The sequence below is a fragment of the Lichenostomus cassidix genome, chromosome Z (assembly GCF_008360975.1).
Source record: "Lichenostomus cassidix isolate B80296 chromosome Z, HeHo_3.0, whole genome shotgun sequence".
Classification (NCBI taxonomy): Eukaryota; Metazoa; Chordata; class Aves; order Passeriformes; family Meliphagidae; genus Lichenostomus; species Lichenostomus cassidix.
The window spans coordinates 32,720,286-32,737,527 of record NC_139511.1 but is presented as its reverse complement, the minus strand read 5'-3'; positions in this window follow the sequence as shown (position 1 = coordinate 32,737,527).

Here is a 17,242-nt window from a genome sequence, read left to right as displayed (position 1 = left end):
AATACTGAACTGTTGTAAGTTGTTCAAGGCATTTCTTGGCACATAAGCAGCATGATGTAGTATGCATATATATATATAATTTTAGATGCCAGATTTTAATGAGGAGATCTGCTCCTTCAGTTAATAGTGTTCTGTGTGTTGCTGCATACAGTTGTTCATGCAACACAGTCGTCAGATCTCCAACACAATAAATTTTCTTGAAGTTAGGGTTACGGATGTTTCTACCAGTGTAAATATGGAACAGCTGCGCTTTCTGATAAAATTAAGTCACAGCTAACTAGTTTTATGATGAAAGATACTTAAGCCTCTAGACAGATGCCTTGAGAAAATTTGGTTATTTGTGAGCATCAAAAGTGTTAAAGAAATGTGGGAGCGTGTAAAGGGTGTGCAAATAAAGGCAGTGGATTATATTTTCTGTTCAGATAAAACTTGGAAGTTTGGTAAAGCCACTCAAGGTCATTCAAGCAGAAAATAATCTGTAAGTACTTCTGAACATTCTGAGCTTTCAGAGTTTTTACCCGAAGATATGACTTAAACTGGAAAATCAACTAGTACTTCTGAAGGGGATTGTTCTATAGCTGAGTTAGGAATAAACAGGTGGTTCTGTAGTGGTAGCATAATGGCTTGTCTCCTGTGTGGCTTGTGTAGAAGTGAAGAAGAAAATCACCCAATCCCCAGAGGTACAGTGTTCCTGAGCAGAAGCTGAATGCATATCACAAAATGAGGTATTACTAGCAGACACAGTGGGGCTGCAGTAAAGGTTCATGGCTGGGAAACTGGCTATTGGAACAAGTTCATGGAAGGCACTTAAGGATAGTGAGATGAACCATTGACACCCAAATGTGGGAATAGTCATATGATGTGTGTCCTGCTTTGATTTTCCTAATTTCTGTTGTATGTGTACCTTTTACCAACATGGCATATGTGATTTGAAGTATGACTGGTGGTTTTCACTGCTGAACTCTGTTTGAAAGTAACCCAGTAAAACTTGTGTTGCTTTATGTGGAATCTTGGAGATGTACTTACAGATGTATGTACTTCAGGACGGTAAGAATGCTTCTAAATGAGGGCAGAACTGTGAATCTGTTGCCAAGGTAGCCATGAGGCTAGCTTGCTGACCAATTTAATTGTGCTTAGGTTTCAGATGAGTGCCTTCTGGATTGATGCTCAAATGATGAATTGTACTAAGGTCTGTCAGACAGTGGTATACTCAATGTGGGAAAAATATAATGGAAAGAAAACATTTCTGTCCCTAATTTATGCCTTTAGGAAGTGGGAGAACTGGGCATTAAATGACCTTTTCTACCTCTCAGACACACTTGTCAGTTTGTTGCTAAAAGGTAGAGCAGTCTCCTTGTCATCGATTTTCTTCTGCTTGCATTGCTTTTACTTTTGCTTTTTACTTTTGTGGCGAGGTGATGACTCCAGTACAGCCGATCCATCCTGTGATTTCTAAGGCTACTGAGCAAAGTGAGATGTGTTAACTGTATCACAGGGAGGCAACAAACTTTATCTGAGTAAAAACCAGGGTGATGGACACAAAAAAAGTAGAGTTATACTGCATGTCCTTTGACTCTACATTAGTGATGGACCTGAAACACCCAGTGGAAGGTCTTGATCTCTTCTCTCAAGTAATGAAATATAGTTGGATAACAAAGCCTGTGACCCATTCAAGGACTTCGCCTTTATATAATGTTCACTGGCTGAAGGTGGAAACAATTTACCTGAGTTAAATGCAGGCTGATGTATAATCTGCATCCACTTAGTGGAATGCTTGAGCTAGGCAACATCTATCGTTAATCTCTGTAATCTCCTTGTTTGGAAGCAACCAGGAATTTTAATGGTGCTTGTCATTTCAAGAAGGCTGCACTATTATTGTAAGCTTTAGTGGTCTCTGGAGGAATTTGTGTCTAATCTTCCAGGTAATACCACTGTTACACTGCTCATAGTCAGAGACAACCTGACAGACAGAGAGAGCTAAACTGCGCATCTGAATTTCTTGTCAGTTTTTAAAATGTCTTATACTGAGTTTGAGGTAACACTTCCTAGGTATGAAATTTTGTATCCTTTTAGGTATTGAGCTGTGCAGTCTTGTTGAGCCAAGCTGGCCACTGGTACCCATGCAGTTCTTGAAAACCCCATGACAGTAACTCTTGCAGGTTTGGACAAGTCATCCTGACTGAAGCTGCAGTTGTCGTATTTTTTCCTTTCTGTTTGCTGTTTTCATGGGTGTTAAAACTCGTTTTTGCGGGCCACCCTCAGTTTTTGTGGAATTTCTCTCGGGAGTACTGTGTTGATATTTTATCTGATTATGTTTGTGTTTGCCATGGACTTAAATACAAAGTTCTGTCTTGTTTTATTTTCTGCTTCAGTTACTGGGGGAAAAGCCAGCCATTGCAACAATTCTTTTTACTTCTTAACAGATAGGAAATGTCTGGTAAACTAGGCAAAATTTAATCTTGTTTTATTGTCATTTCCAGTTACAAATTTCTTTCCTTTTGGGAAACTAATAGTGTACTCCAGCCAATTTATAGCTGAGCTTGAAAGAACTGGGGGAAAATCAAAACCTAGGCTAATGCCGTTGGGCAGAACTGTTGGCCAGTTTTGATCATTGGGTATGTGCCCTATACTTACCTGTTACCAAGGATTGGAAGAGGAAATGTGGGCTTCATTGGACTGTGATGTGCTTACACAGGACACTTGGGGTAGTTACAGGACTGCCAGGTGGGAGAAAAAACTTGGCTCTGAGTCTAAAATGCAGTCTTTTGGGTAGAAGTTGAAGAGGGAGGGGCATTTTAAGGAGAAGTCACTGCTTTAGTAACTGGGTTAGGACTATGTCTGGCAATAGGAAAGTTGGGCAATACTCCTTCAGGTGGCAAATTGTCCTGGCAAACGGAAGGATCTTGAGAGAAAGAACATCTAGAGATTGCAGAAGAAAGAGACTACCTCATCTCAACTTGTAAAAGTGAAAAAGAGCCAGCAATTCTGCATGCAAAGGATAAAAAAGGTAAGTATTAGCCAGCAGGGTCTTCATGTTCCTTATGCTGGAAACCCGGCAACATCTTTGAAAATAGTTGTACTTGATGACCTTGGAGGTCATTTGCAACCTTGATGATTCTGTGATTCTGGCATGTTATGGAGTAGATGTGAACATGGTTAATTTTGTCTTGCTAAACAAGCTTAAAACACAGACTTACTGCAGAGAATGCCCTTAGGATGTGAAGGGTAAAGGGACAAAAACTGAGGCTGGAGATGTAGTTGCTGACCCCTTTTTCAGGAAGAATTTGTCCTGTTGGTTTGGCTGAAGGTCAAGGTCCAGTCAATGTGTTACAACAGAGTTCAGTAGCAGAGAAGACACAGTTGAGGATAATTATACTCCAGAACATTCAGGTATTTTTATTTTGTTACCATGTTGTCATGGTAGCTGTAATTCTATTGTATTTTCATACAGCAGAATCATAGAACATGCCTAGTTTGAAGGGACCCATCAGGATTACAGAATCCAACTCCTGGCCCTGGGCAGGACACCCCAAGAGTAACGCTGTGTGACTGAGAGCATTGTCTAAGTGCTTCTTGAACTAGACAGGCTTGGTGCTGTGACTGCTTCATTGAGGAGCCTTTTCCAGTGCTTAGCCACTCTCTTGGTTAAAGACCTTTTTCTGATATCCAGCCCAAACCTCCCCTGACTTAGCTTCATGCCATTTCCTCAGTTCCAGTCACTGGTCACAAGAGATTGGTACCCGCCACTCTGCTTCACCTTGTGAAGGTGTTGAAGACCTTAGTGAGGTCTCCCCTCCATCTCTCCCAGGCTGAACTGACCAAGTGACCACAGCCACTCTTCATACGGCTTCCCCTCAAGACCCCTCACCGGCCTCGTGGCCCTTCTTTGGATGTTTTCAATAGCTTCGTGTCTTCTTCTTATTGTGGCAACCAAAACTGCCCCCAGCACATGAGGTGAGGCCACCCCAGTGCAGAGCAGGGCAGGACAATCCCCTCCCTTGCCCTGCTGGTGATGCTGTGCCTGATGCCCCCCAGAACAGGGTTGGCCCTCCTGGCTGCCAGGACACTGCTGACTCATGTTCAGCTTGCCACTGACCAGGATCCCCTGTCCCTTTCTGTGACACTGCTCTTCAGCCTTATTCTGAGGTCTGTCTGTACATACAGGGTTGCCCCATCCCAGGTACAGAATCTGGCACTTGCCCTTGTAAACCTTCATGTGGTTGGTGATTGCCCAGCACTCTAATTTGCCAAGGTCTCTCTGCATGGTCTTCCTGTCTTTGAGGGAGTTGACAGCTCCTCCCAATTTAGTATTGTTGGCAAGCTTAATATTCCTTTGAGTCCTATGTCCAAGTCATTTATGAAGATTTTGGAGAGAAATAGGCCTACTGAATATAAAAATTCTATTACTGTGAAGAAGATAATAAATTGTCTAGAAATGTAATAAAACATCATACTAATGTTTGAAAGATGGAAACTCTATGTGGAAAATTCCCACCCTTCTGTGTTATAGTTGAGAAGGAGAGCATTCTACCTTGCCTTATGACTTATATTTTGTAGAAAGCTCTAAAGGTCTGTGGTCTTGTATCCTGTTGCAAAACAGGAACAAGTCTTATCAGCTCATTCATGAAATGTACATGTGCTTCAGGTATTTTATTTTTCTTCTTTGAGAGTGCCAGTCTTTTAGTACTGTTTTACATAAGCAGGAAGGTATGGTAAGTATTTTAGAAAATGTTAGCTAGTGCTTTCTGAGGCATCTGATCGGACCCATAGGCTTTGGTTTCTTACAAGGTAATTTTTCCTTGCAGAGTGGGGCTACTGCTTTATATCCCTATGCTTCTCTTTTATTCTTATAGTAGGATCTGAAGTGCAGTGTGTGGCATGTGTGGAATAGCAATTCCAGAAGCATAATTTCAGGAAGAAAATATCTGCGGGGAAAAGGAGAAAGAGAGATGATGAAAAAAACCTCACCTTTTTTTTGCATGGCATCGTATATTTCTGGTGTTTTTCTCTCTGGGTACTTTGCTGAGTGCTCAGGTGTAGAAATCTGGAAGTGAAGTTGTGTAGCTCCCGAGAATGGTTGCTCCTCCGTGGTTCAGCTCCAAGCTGGGTAGGGGTCTCCCTCTGTCAAAAAACCCAGTGGCAAGCCAAGGGAAGCTCAGTGCCTTCATTTGCATCAGAGCTTATCCTTTTACCCGTAACATTTCTGTACTCTTGCACAGAGGTGAGGTTCCAGTGAGCTGTGGTGACAAACCTGACTTCACAATACTTGCATAGGTCTTCCTTTCTGTCATATGTTGATTGGAATGCATTCAGTGATTAGATTGCAAGTTGCACTGCTGGTTATTAATAATACTAGTTCTTCTTCCTTCATAATAATTTCTGGAAAACGATTTGACTTGATTTAATTTTTAGTCCAAAAGCTATATCCCATAAATTGTCTGGATCTTATTTTAGTTAGGACAGTTGGGTTTATGCTTGATGGAATTAATTACCTCATTGCTGCCTTTTTTGTAGTTAGAAAAACCTCATTTGATTCTTAATATTGTGGGGTTTTCTATAATTTAGCAGCACAGCAGCATCCACAAAATTGCTTCTGTTTTTATTCACAGTAGAACAAAAACATGCATTTGCTTTTCCAGCTGTGACATGAAAACACTCAAATTTTGAATCAGAAGATGTGAATTAAGTGGGAGTTATGGTACAGTTCACTTTCTGCTCTGAGGCACCTTGTTGATTTCATCTTGGTCTCCCTGGAGACTCCACTTATCATTTAGTCATAAGCTAGCCTAGGGCCTTCCTCTGTTATTTCTGCACAAACAGAATGGAATTTCAGCTTCATGGCCAAACAAGATGCATTGTGACTGTATATCCAGTGGTTAGAATACTTATTTATATTCAGTGAAGCTTAGGTTAGAGAAATGTGGAAAACACTGTCACTCTGGTTCCAGAAGATGTGTTGAACAGTAACATGAGGATAAAGCTAATGTTTTGCAGAGGAAGATGGGAACAACAAGAGGTAGAATTATATTCCTGTATTTGAAACTCAACTCCTCTATCTCATAGTAACGGCATTTGGGATGGAATGTACTGACTAGTTTAAATGCAAAACATTGGATGCAGGGGTAAACATTTTGCAATAGTTAGTATTTTCCTTCAGACAGCTTTTCAATGAAAAGAAGAAAAAAAGTCCTGACTGTGTGATATATGTCCTGATCTTGCTGAGGCAATTGTATGTGATGTCTGATTCTGTGTGTGTGTAAGTTATGCTGTAACCATACTTGCCCTCTTTGAAAAAATATAGGTAAACACAGACCTTTCTGGAGATAACCAGGTCAAACAAAGTGTTTCCTTGCACATTTAAGCACTTATATGTCAAGGGTGGTGTTCTGTCTGAGGTTTTTGGACATGGGTGAGGCACAGATCTCTGTCATTTTTAGTATCATTATTTTCAGACAAGAATGAAAGGCCATGCGTGTTACAGAATCCATCTGCGTAAGTAGAATAGTGTCCTGTCTATTGCAGAGAAATAAGAAATGTTTATGAAATTCTTTCAGACCTTTACAGCAGCACATTTACCTTTGTAAGAGGTTCTAGTTTAGATTGTGTTTATCATTAGTGGTACCACTTTTTCATCAATATATTAAGAAAGTGGTTTCCTGAGTTTATCCCATGTATTATTGCAGGAAAAAAGGAAGTGTAGCAGAATAATAATCCTTGTCTTTAAAAGAGCAGACTTACACTTCTTGAGTCAGCTTGTAGATTAGATCCCATGAGAGGCAGGTGTGGAGTGGTCTAAGACAGCTTTTTGATTGTCAATAGCCTCCTTTGGGCATAGCAGCAATGTGTTTTGAAGTTCACAGGCTGAGGGGATGTGTCAGGAGGTCCACGTGGTTGAATGGGCAGCTCTGACTGAATTCTAGTGCAGAAAGCACTCATACACCAGTGGAAGGGGGTATAGGCTGCATGAAAGAAAGAAATTTCTCAAATGTTGTAGAAGAGCCAAACTAATCTGGAGCTGGATTTTGTGGTGGTTGAAAAGGGCAGCAGACTGTGGTAACTGCCTAAGCAGCAAGAGCAGTTTAAGGAACATGTAGACCTGCTGAAAAAATTAGGTGGTGGACCTAGGGACATAGGAAGTAGAAAAACTGAGTAACATTTTTTGCTTTCGTTACTGGTAAGGTCTGCTGTCAGGTCTCCTAAGCTTGTGTACACAGAGGCCAAGTTTGGGCCATGGTAAAGAAAGATTGAGTTAAAAACTTCTTAAACAATCTAGAGTTACAGAGAAGGTCTGAGTGAGGTGCATCCAGTGCTGCTAAGGAAATTGACCAATGTCACTGTGAAACCTTTCTCTGTGACATTCAAACAGTTACGATGCCTGAGTGAACTACATTATGACTAGAAGAAGGCACATATCACAGCTAGCCTGAAGAAAGATAAGGTGGATTTGGGGAATTTCAAGACTAATTGAAGTCCCCACAAAGATCATCGAGCCAGTGTTGCTGGAAATAATTTCTGGGCCCATCAGAAAAAGGTGATCGGGAAAAGCAAGCACAGAATTACCGGTTCAGATTGTGCCTGACCAGCCTGATTGTCTTATACAATGATGTGATTAACAGTGTGGGTGTGGAGACAACAAAATATGTGACACAGCCTCTTTGTATCTGAAGAGGAAAAACGTGGTAGAATTCCAGGTGAGTGGAAAACTGGCTGGACTAATGGGTTCAAAGAGTAGGGGTTCAAATAGTGTCTGGTTAGGAATGACATTCCTCAGGGGTTTGAATTTCTAATATTTACTGTCTTTATCAATCACCTAGAAAATGGTGATTGATAAATCACCTTACTTTTCCCATAGAAAATGGGATGGAGTACACCTTTAGGACATTCACAGGTGACAGAAAATCGGGGATGGCAGTGATTGATAAGATGGAAGTCAGGACTGACACTCAGAGGCCCAACAGGGGACCTTTTGAAGTTCAACAGAGGTGCTGATCGCTGCACTTGGAAGGGACCAGTCTCATGCAACAGCTACACTAGGGATTGACTGACTGCAAAGCTATCTTGCAAAGCAGGATCTCAGAATGCTGGTGGACAAGAAGTTGAACAAAAGTCAGCAGGATGCCCTTTGTAGCAATGGAGGCTAAGCATATCTTGTGCAGCATTAGGAATGTTTAGTTGAGGGAATACATTAATCCCCTCACTTATAAGATGGTAGCTGAAGTACTTTGTGCAGCTTGGGGTCAATAGCACAAGAAATATGCTGATGTACAGGAAAGAATCTAGTGGTGTGCCACTGAGGCATTTGCTGAAGCACATGGTATTCAAAGAGAGTCTGAGAAGTTGTGTTCTTTTCTCTTGAAGAAGGAATGGCTTGTAGGGGGGCTTTCTCTTTGCAGCTTTTTAATGGATTGTTAGAGAGAATAGATACTTCTGGAGGTGCAGAGGGAAAGGGTAGGAATCAATGGGCTGATATTGCAGCAGGAGAAGTTCTGAATAGGAATATTAGGAAAGATTTCAGAGTGAGAAAGGTTAAATGCTGGAGAAAGTTGCTTAGAGAGACTGGAGATGCTCAAAGCTTGACTAGACAAGACCCTGAGCAATGTTATATGACTTAAAAGTTGGCTCCCATCTGAGCAGAAACATGGACTAGACAGCCACTGAAGGTCTCTTCCAACATTGTTCTGTGGTTCCATTAGCAGCGGCATAAACATCTTCTATGAAGAGTCAAAATAAAGTGAGGGAAAGAACAAGAAAGCCATAAGGCAAAAACCCAAACAGTCAAAATTAAAGAATTTAAATAAAAAAAGTTGAGGAAGAAGAGTTGGTTGTATCTGAATTCCTGTAATTTTGGAATTTAAATGTAATGAGATTCCATATGTTTGTGTAGAATTTATGACATATCTTACCCTTCTGTCTTGAGGCAGGGAGAAATGCCATATTAAGCTGCTCATTGTTAGCCACAATTAATTATAAATCAATGTCTGGAAACAATCAGAATGAGGAACACATTTCTTGCAAGCACAAAAAAAAAAATAAAAAAAAAAGAAAAGAACCCAAAGAAATGAAACAAAGGAGAATTAGAGCTCTTAGGCAGTTAAGAACAGATCGAATTTTCTATGTTGAAAGTTGCATGATTGTTTCTTGTTTTACAGGATTGTAAAATTGTAAGAGAAGCATGGAAAATGTCCCCTCCACCCCTTGCATTCCCTCATGGATTAAAACTATCTTGGGATGTTAGTCCACCATTGTTAATTCCCATGTGAACTCAGGAAAAGCAGATTAATGTGATGTATTAATAAACTGTCTGGGAGTGGTTACAGACAAAAAAAAGCTGTTCTATAGGTATTGTAGTCTGAAACTCCAATCCCCAAACTTCTGTTGTATCTTAGTCTTCTTGTGTCTTCTTAAGAAAAAGTGAAAACAAAGTTGTACATGTTACATACTTGCCAGTATTGTAAATCTTGATGCAAAGATTTATGAAGTTAATTTGGTTAGTTGGTACTATGATGTAATCAAACAGGAAAAAATATTTTATCCTCTGTCAACTAGTTTTTCTGTCTTTTGAAATTATAATTCATGAGGATTAAGGAATTGAAAAATGACAGTATATCATGGTCACAAATGTTTAAAACCATCTTCATGGCTCAGAAAGAAGTGGCCTGCAGCAGTTGGCTGGCTAATGTGGGCAGTCGTGGCCAGACACTGAAATTCTTCCTCTTTTCTTTCCCCATGCAAAATAAGTTATTGATGGCTAGCACTACATTTTTTCTGACTCACTGTGATCAGTCTGAACTTTCTTGTGGCTCCCATTTGAAAAACTGTGATAGATTTAAATAAAATAATTCTTAATTTAGTATTTGATAAGGAAATTTTTTATTAGTTGTTTACCTTAGACTGCTAGAGCTTATGAAATATACTGCATCTCATGTATTTCAAAAATGATGTGACAAAATGAGATGAAAAATTGAATAAATTTAAAAAGTTCAATACATTGTAAAGGAACAACAGATAACTGAACACAATAGAGTGAGAAAGACTGTGACAATCAAAAATTTAATAATTATGTATTATATATAATGGAAAGAAAGAAGGTGAATCTCAAGACAAATAACAGGATAATGGAATACGGAGAGATAGGAGATGAAATAAATATGGCTCACTGAACATGACTGCAGGTCCAGATACTGAGTATTCCAGTAAGTATAACTTTAATGTATATTTTATTGAAGTGTTTTTCAAATGCTCTTAGCAGACCGTTGTAATTTACACTGGTTTCAGTGGGATCCTCATTCAGCCCTTCCTGAGCACTTGTAAAAATTCCTTATGTGCTGTCTGGCTATGCGAGGGCATATTAAAATATGAAAATATATGAAAATTATTGTGGTAGTGAGAAATATCCTTGTCCAATGAGAGACATCCTGATTCTGGTGCGTGCTCCTTAGGTGAAACGGCACGGACTTTGTAAGCGGGTTCAATGGAAAGCGCCACACCCAAGTATCCCCAGTGCAGCGCGTTGTCTCTGGCGAGCAGCATGCCGCGTTTCCAGCGGCGGATGGAACTCCGAGCGGGTTTCCGCGCGGTGCTGCCCGGCGCGGCCGCGCGGGGGCAGCCTAAGCCCGCAGTTGGCGGCGCGGGTGCCGCGGCTCGGCGGGGCGCTGTGACAGTGGGGAATGAATGCTAATGGCAAAAGTTGTAGCGAAAGACAAGAGAGACAGGCGTCTAAATGGCTTCTGCTCTGACGCACAGGATTCTCGCTTTGCAAAACAGCATTCGCCACTTCGGCGTGGTTTACAGCGCCCTTTCTCAGGGTTTTAGCTTTTAATTAGCTGGATACATTCTTAGGAGCTGCAGTGTTAGTTTTGAAAAATTCTTGCGGGTGTCCTTGTGCATCATGCGTTAATTGCTCTTGAGAATTCATTACATACACTCAAGTTTATATGAACTTGATGTTTCTGGAGGGTCCTTTCCAAGAATTATCAGGGTAAGTGCTACAAGAATGACATGTGTTTCATGTTTTGAAGGTGGCATGTGTAAAAACTCATCTTCACATCTATTATATAGTCACTGCAGGCACATAAATCATAGGTGGTTATATAACTCTTTGCAATAGAGATCCTCCCTTTGTTGTCTCAGGATTTGGACAAGTACTGGATTGTTGCAGCATATCATTACACTTCTAGAACTATATCAGAACCTTTAGCGGAAAAGGGTTATTAAAATCTCTGACTAGTAGCTCAAAATAGCTTAACAACCACTTAACTGTAATTATATAACAATGCAATCTGTTTTTCATAAGTACTTTGGATTTATGCACAATACTATAAAAGCCCCTACTGAATAATACTGTAATCACTTAATAGTGACTGGAAAAACTTAACAATTTTTCTAAATCACTCTTCAGGTGAAGAATTGCATTTCAGTTAGGAGCAGCATTAAGGTACAAAATGAGGGACTGTATGCCAAGAGTTGTCAAGGGTATTCTGAATCTCAGTGGCTCTTTAATTTTGCTGTTTGTTGTGGGTTTTTTTTCTTTTTTTGGTAATATTTTTTACCCTGCCAGTGATATTCTTGTATCTGATTCACTAGCACCTTCCATATGTTTTCATTTAAATGGCAACTGCTGCCTGCATGCCTCAAAAACTTAGTGAAGCAGGAACCAATCATGTGTATGTTGTCATGGACAAACCCTTCAATTAACCCCGATAGCTCACAAGATGAGGTCCTTGAATATTCATTCAGTCAGAGGTGCCTGTTCATTTGCAAGAGCATAATGAGTATATGTGTTGCTGAATAAATTAATCCAGATTAAAGGGGAAAAAATCCAGGAGTGCTATCTATAGGTTAGGTACAGACCTATGTTGGAGTGGAAAACACAGTAAAAAGTGTGTTGCAATTCTAAAATAGAAAGGTTTAGCAATAAGTATTGGAAACTAATGAGAAGATTTTTACTTCAGGTTACACTGCTTCATCACCTGTAAATATCCTTTTCAGTCTACAATCAAAACATCTGTTTTCTTTGTGCATTTTTGTAGGAGCTGTATATGTGTGCATGTCTGTGCATTGCTGCTGTTAAAACAGCAAAACCAAGAACACAGGACTTACTCATGGAGTCATAAACCAGATGAGACCTTTAACACAGTATGTATCTCATTTCTGGCTTTAGGCTGCCAGTGATCTGAAAAGGTAAAAATAAAGCAGGGAAGGATATATTTTCTGAATCTTAATGTCCAATTCAAAATAATTTTGAGAACACTACTTTCAAGATGTAAATAGTTTTAAAGCATATGTAATTCCAAATCTTTTAGGAATACTTCTTTGAAGAAGTACATTGCTTTATGGGTTTTGTTATTAAAAAAAAGGAAAAAAAGGGTAGTGAAAACTGTGAGGTATAGTTTGGCCCTTGTGTTGGGTTTGCATGCCAGGTTTTGGTAGTGGGCCTGTTTGTAGGGGGATTAAAGGGCTGGCTTCTGTCAGAAGCTGCCAGAAGCTTCTTCTGTATCCAGCAGAGCCAATCCAAGGAATCTCCAAGATGGAAGGGCCACTGGCCAAGGCTGGGCCAATTAGAAGTGATGGTAACACCTCTGTGATAACATATTTAAGAAGAGGAAGAAAAAAATATTATTGCACAATTGTAATTGTGGCCAGAGAAGAGCAGAGTGAGAGGAGCGAGGGCCCTGCAGACACCAAGGTCCATGAAGTAGAGGCAGGAGATGCTCCAGGCATCAGAGCTGGGATTCTGCCGCTGCTGGTGCAGCCCATGGTGAGGCAGCTGTGCCCTGCAGCCCATGGAGATCGATGGGGATGCACAGATCCACCTGCAGCTGGTGGAGGAGCCCATGCCAGAGCAGGTGGATGCCTGGGATCAGGAAAGCTAAGACACAGCTGGAGCTAAATTTTACAAAGGATTTGAGAAAGAAATAAGGGCTTCCACAGGTATGTTAGTCAGAAAAGAAAGACACCACTCCGTACACCCTTAATAAAAGAAACAACTGATATGGAGACAATGTGGTGTTCGAGAACTGCATTGCCTGAGTTTTCACTGATAATTCTCTTCCTGCTGCTATCAAGTCCCTGCATGTCAAGGGAGCAACTAGAGACATGAAGTTGCATCTACCGTAAGAGATCAGGCTCAAGACCTGGCTCTAAGAAATTAAAAATACTGGACAGAATAGATCCATCCTAGAGTCCTTAGGGAACTAGCGTATGTAATTGGTAATCCAAAAGCTCAATATCTGATTAGAAAAATTCCTGAATGGTGTCCCTCAGCGGTCCATATACTGTCCAATAGTGTTCAGTATCTTTATATCAACATAGACAGTGGGAGTGAGAATGTCCTCAGCAAGTTTGCAGATAACACCAAGATGGAAAGAAGGCCAGGTGGAAGGGCCTTTAGCTGTGTCAGGGCAGTGACCAATATCAGTATTTGTTGGGAGGTGAATGGATTGATGACAGCTCTCAAGAGAAAGACTTGGCCATATTGGTCAATGAGAAATTAGGTATGAGCTATCAATTTGCACTTGTAGTGTAGAAAGTTAATCTCATCCTGGGCTGCGTCAGAGTGAGCATGGCCAGCAGGTACCTGGGGTGATTCTTGTTTTCTGCTCTTGTGTGATCTCACCTGGAGTACTGTGTCCACCTCTGGGGTCCCCAGTACAAGAAGGACATGTATCTGTTGGACACTGAAATGATCAGAGGGCTCTAGCGTCTATCCTGTGAGGAAAGGCTGAGAGAGCTGGGGTTGTTCAAGCCTGGAAAAGAGCAAGCTGCAGGGAAAACTCACAGCGATTTTTCAATATATGAAGGAGATAGCAGAAGGACAGAGAAAGGATTTCTGAAATTGAAAAAGGGTAGATTTAGAATGGATATAAGGAAAATACACTGGTTTAGCTTTGACACTTTTGACCATTCTAATCGAAACACTATTGTTCAGGTGCAGCTCAGTTTATTTTTATGTTTTCACGGAGAAGAGATACGGATGAGAGATGGAAAGTGGAAAATTAATTTGGGAACAATTACTTTTAATTTTTTTAGGACTGCTAAAGGCACTATAAAGTCACTGAGTCCCTAGGGAAATAAAATGCAGCTTTGAGATGCCTGGCAATCCAGGAAAGAGCACAGTCATAAGAGGCAGTGCCTCTGTATGCTGATCTGAAGAAGGATTGCTTAAAGTTCTGGCTTCTCTCCCATGAAAAGAATCAGTCAGAAAGCCACAGATCTATTTTCTGTCTTTCTGGAATATGTAAGTTTCCATGTTGTTGCTCATTTCTGTCTCATTTTTGAAAAGCCCTGACTTTGTCTGCACTATAGTGGTTTCAGGAGTTCATAGCTATAACTTAAAGACACCAGACTTGCTTTTCTTTCCCCAGGCTTCTGCCACTGCTTGCACTTCTGTTAGGAATCAAGGATCTTGCACTGTACTAAGCCTTACTTTCTTATAGGAAACTGTTTCCTATAAGTTGATTAAAATTATTTTAAAGTGGAAATATTTCTGGTAAGCTTGTATCACTGACTGAGAATTTCAGGGATCAGTTTTTCACTAGACAGCCTGTGGGTTCAATACATCTTTTAAAATATAAAACGCTTTTTCTTATCTCTTTTTGAGATAATTTTGATGTCTAGCTGTTAGCTAATTGGTGAGTTTTGTATATGCATTCAGCAGAGTGCTTCTGTAGGAAAATAGGCTGCATTCTTCCTTCATAGCCTGTTGCCAGCTTTCATGAGGCTACATCTGTAGAAATGTCACAAAAAATGTGCACTTACAGGTAGAAGAGTGATTTGAGCTTAGAAAAGTTCTTTGTAAGATATTCAGAATGTAGCTCTGCTAATAAATGGAAATAACCAGCACCGTAATAACACTAGATCCTCACAGGGAAATGAGATCAGAAAGGAGACAGAATTAGCTTAACAAGATGTTTATCTTGCTTCTAAGTGGAAGTTAGAGACTTGCAATGACAAGATTGTTAGAAAGGTTAAGGCTCTGCCTATTACAACTATTGCTGCTGTTTCCAGAAAACAGCAGATAGCTCTTGGAAATAAGACTGTTAAACATACGAAAACTATGGGTTATTTTCTATTTATTCTGATGATGCTATATGGTGAACACTAACATATCCTTATCTACCAAAGTATCAGGTAATACTGTGAAAGCTAGGTGTGCAATGTAATATTAGTTGCTTCACTGCTAATTTCTGCTTATATAATTGGAGTTCGTTGGGGGTATTTCAAAGATGCTGGGCAGAATGCTGAGCTTAACTGAAAGATTTTAGTTAGCTATGTATAAAAAATATGTTAGTGTAGGCTTCCCTACACTGTTTCCTGCTATACCTGAGCATTAGAGTGAATAGTTAATCAATGCTTCTGTTTGCAACCTGTCTACCACCTCTGGCGATGCAGTGGCAGTGATAAAATTTGCCAGTCTGTTTGATAGAGGTGAATTGTTTTTGGCTGTCTGTTCAGGGATGTAATCACTAGAGAAAGTATGGAAAGAAAGACTGAATTCCTCAGGGCTTGAATGTAGTGATTGGAAGGCTCAGGGCAGCATGCAGAAGCCTATGTCAGACTGACAAATATCCTTCTAAGGCCGTTCATATGGGTACCCCATCTAGCAGTATTTGGAATGAGCCAGAGGTGGGGCTGGGAGTTGAGAAGATACATCATGAGCAGGCTCTGCTCTGATACAACAACCAGCAGTTAGAGCAGCTTGGTGGTACTGCTCTGAATCTGAGAACAAGGACCATCTAATTTATGGAAGTCCTTCTTAATCCCTGGTGAGCAGCAGAGAATCAGAAGTTTGCAAAGTGCTCTCAAGTAATTTTAACATGTTTCCCAGTGTGTTTTGTCTCTTTTTGGTGGATTCTGCATCGTGCCTTAGAGGGTCTGTACTACATCTTGCACTGTTTTTAAGGTCACCCTGTATCTGCTGTATTTTCATTGTTTTGATGGCAACTTTTTGAAAGCACATTTCCATAAATGAAGTCCAGTGATAGTAAGAAAAGAGACTGTGACTGAGATATTCCAGTAAGACTAGTGACAACCGCATTTTCTAATCTGGGGAAGAAATTTATTCTCTTGTTATGCTGGCAGAAATGAAAGAATTCCATAATTGAGGGAAATATTCTTTCTATCTGTGCTTTTCTACAGACACAAGTGAAAGCAGTAGGCAGAGGTGATGAATAAAACATTAAAGCTAAGGTTTACTGTATGGTTCTGATATGAAAATTTGTTCATAGTATTTCCTGAAAATTAATTAATACACAGGAAGCACAGCTGATTCCTGATTGCTCATACATCGTGCAATTGCAAGGTGGAAATAAACAAAATAATTAGACAAGCTTCATTGTTATGGGAATGAGAGTAACATTTGTTTATCGGTATTTCAGCTATACTCCTACCATCCTGAGACTGAAATTCACTGTTAGACAAAAGCTGGTCTCATACCTCTGACATGTTATTTTGAGGATTCCATGGTCCATGGAGTCTGTTTGTACTGAACCCATTGTAACAAACTGTCTTGTTTTTGTGATCTAACGCTGTAAACGATATATTCTGCAAATGGTTTTCTGGTATTTTTTCTTTCTGTTAGTTACGCTGTTGAAGCGGTCCACCTGGCTTCTGATATATAATTGCAAGTATTGTGTTTATTGTTTTATTGTGCAAAATAGATTTGATGTTCTGATGATTGTTTTGTTGGTTCTGGACTATTTCCCTTTGTAAAGCTGTGTATCATTAACACGACATCAGAAACAGAGTCAGCCTTCACTGACAGAAGGCAATTTCAGCTCACATCCTGTTTTTCCTCTATGGAAAATTTTGCATCCTTTCCAAACGAGATAACCATCACCTGAGTTCTGCAATTAGTTTGTACCTTTAAAGTGAATATTTGTAAAATGGGAATAAGTAGTTAGGATAGGTAGATGGATAGATAACTCAATGAATAAATAATTGGGTTATATAAGCATTTTGGAAATGTTACCATGACTCTCCTATCGGAACTGTCAGATCTTCCTTTCAGTGCATTATTCTTATTATAAAAATGAGAGTTTAATTGAATGCATTATATTTTTCATGCCCCTGTTTTACTTCTGTGAAGACAGTCTTTTTGCTCACTGTTAGGAGACTTAGAAGAAACTGCGTTTTTTTCCACTGCCAATATTTTTTGACATCATGTAGTGATATAACATACAGTGACACATTTAAAATCACTTGAAATCCTCTTAAAATGAAAACTCTAAAACGTACATAAATA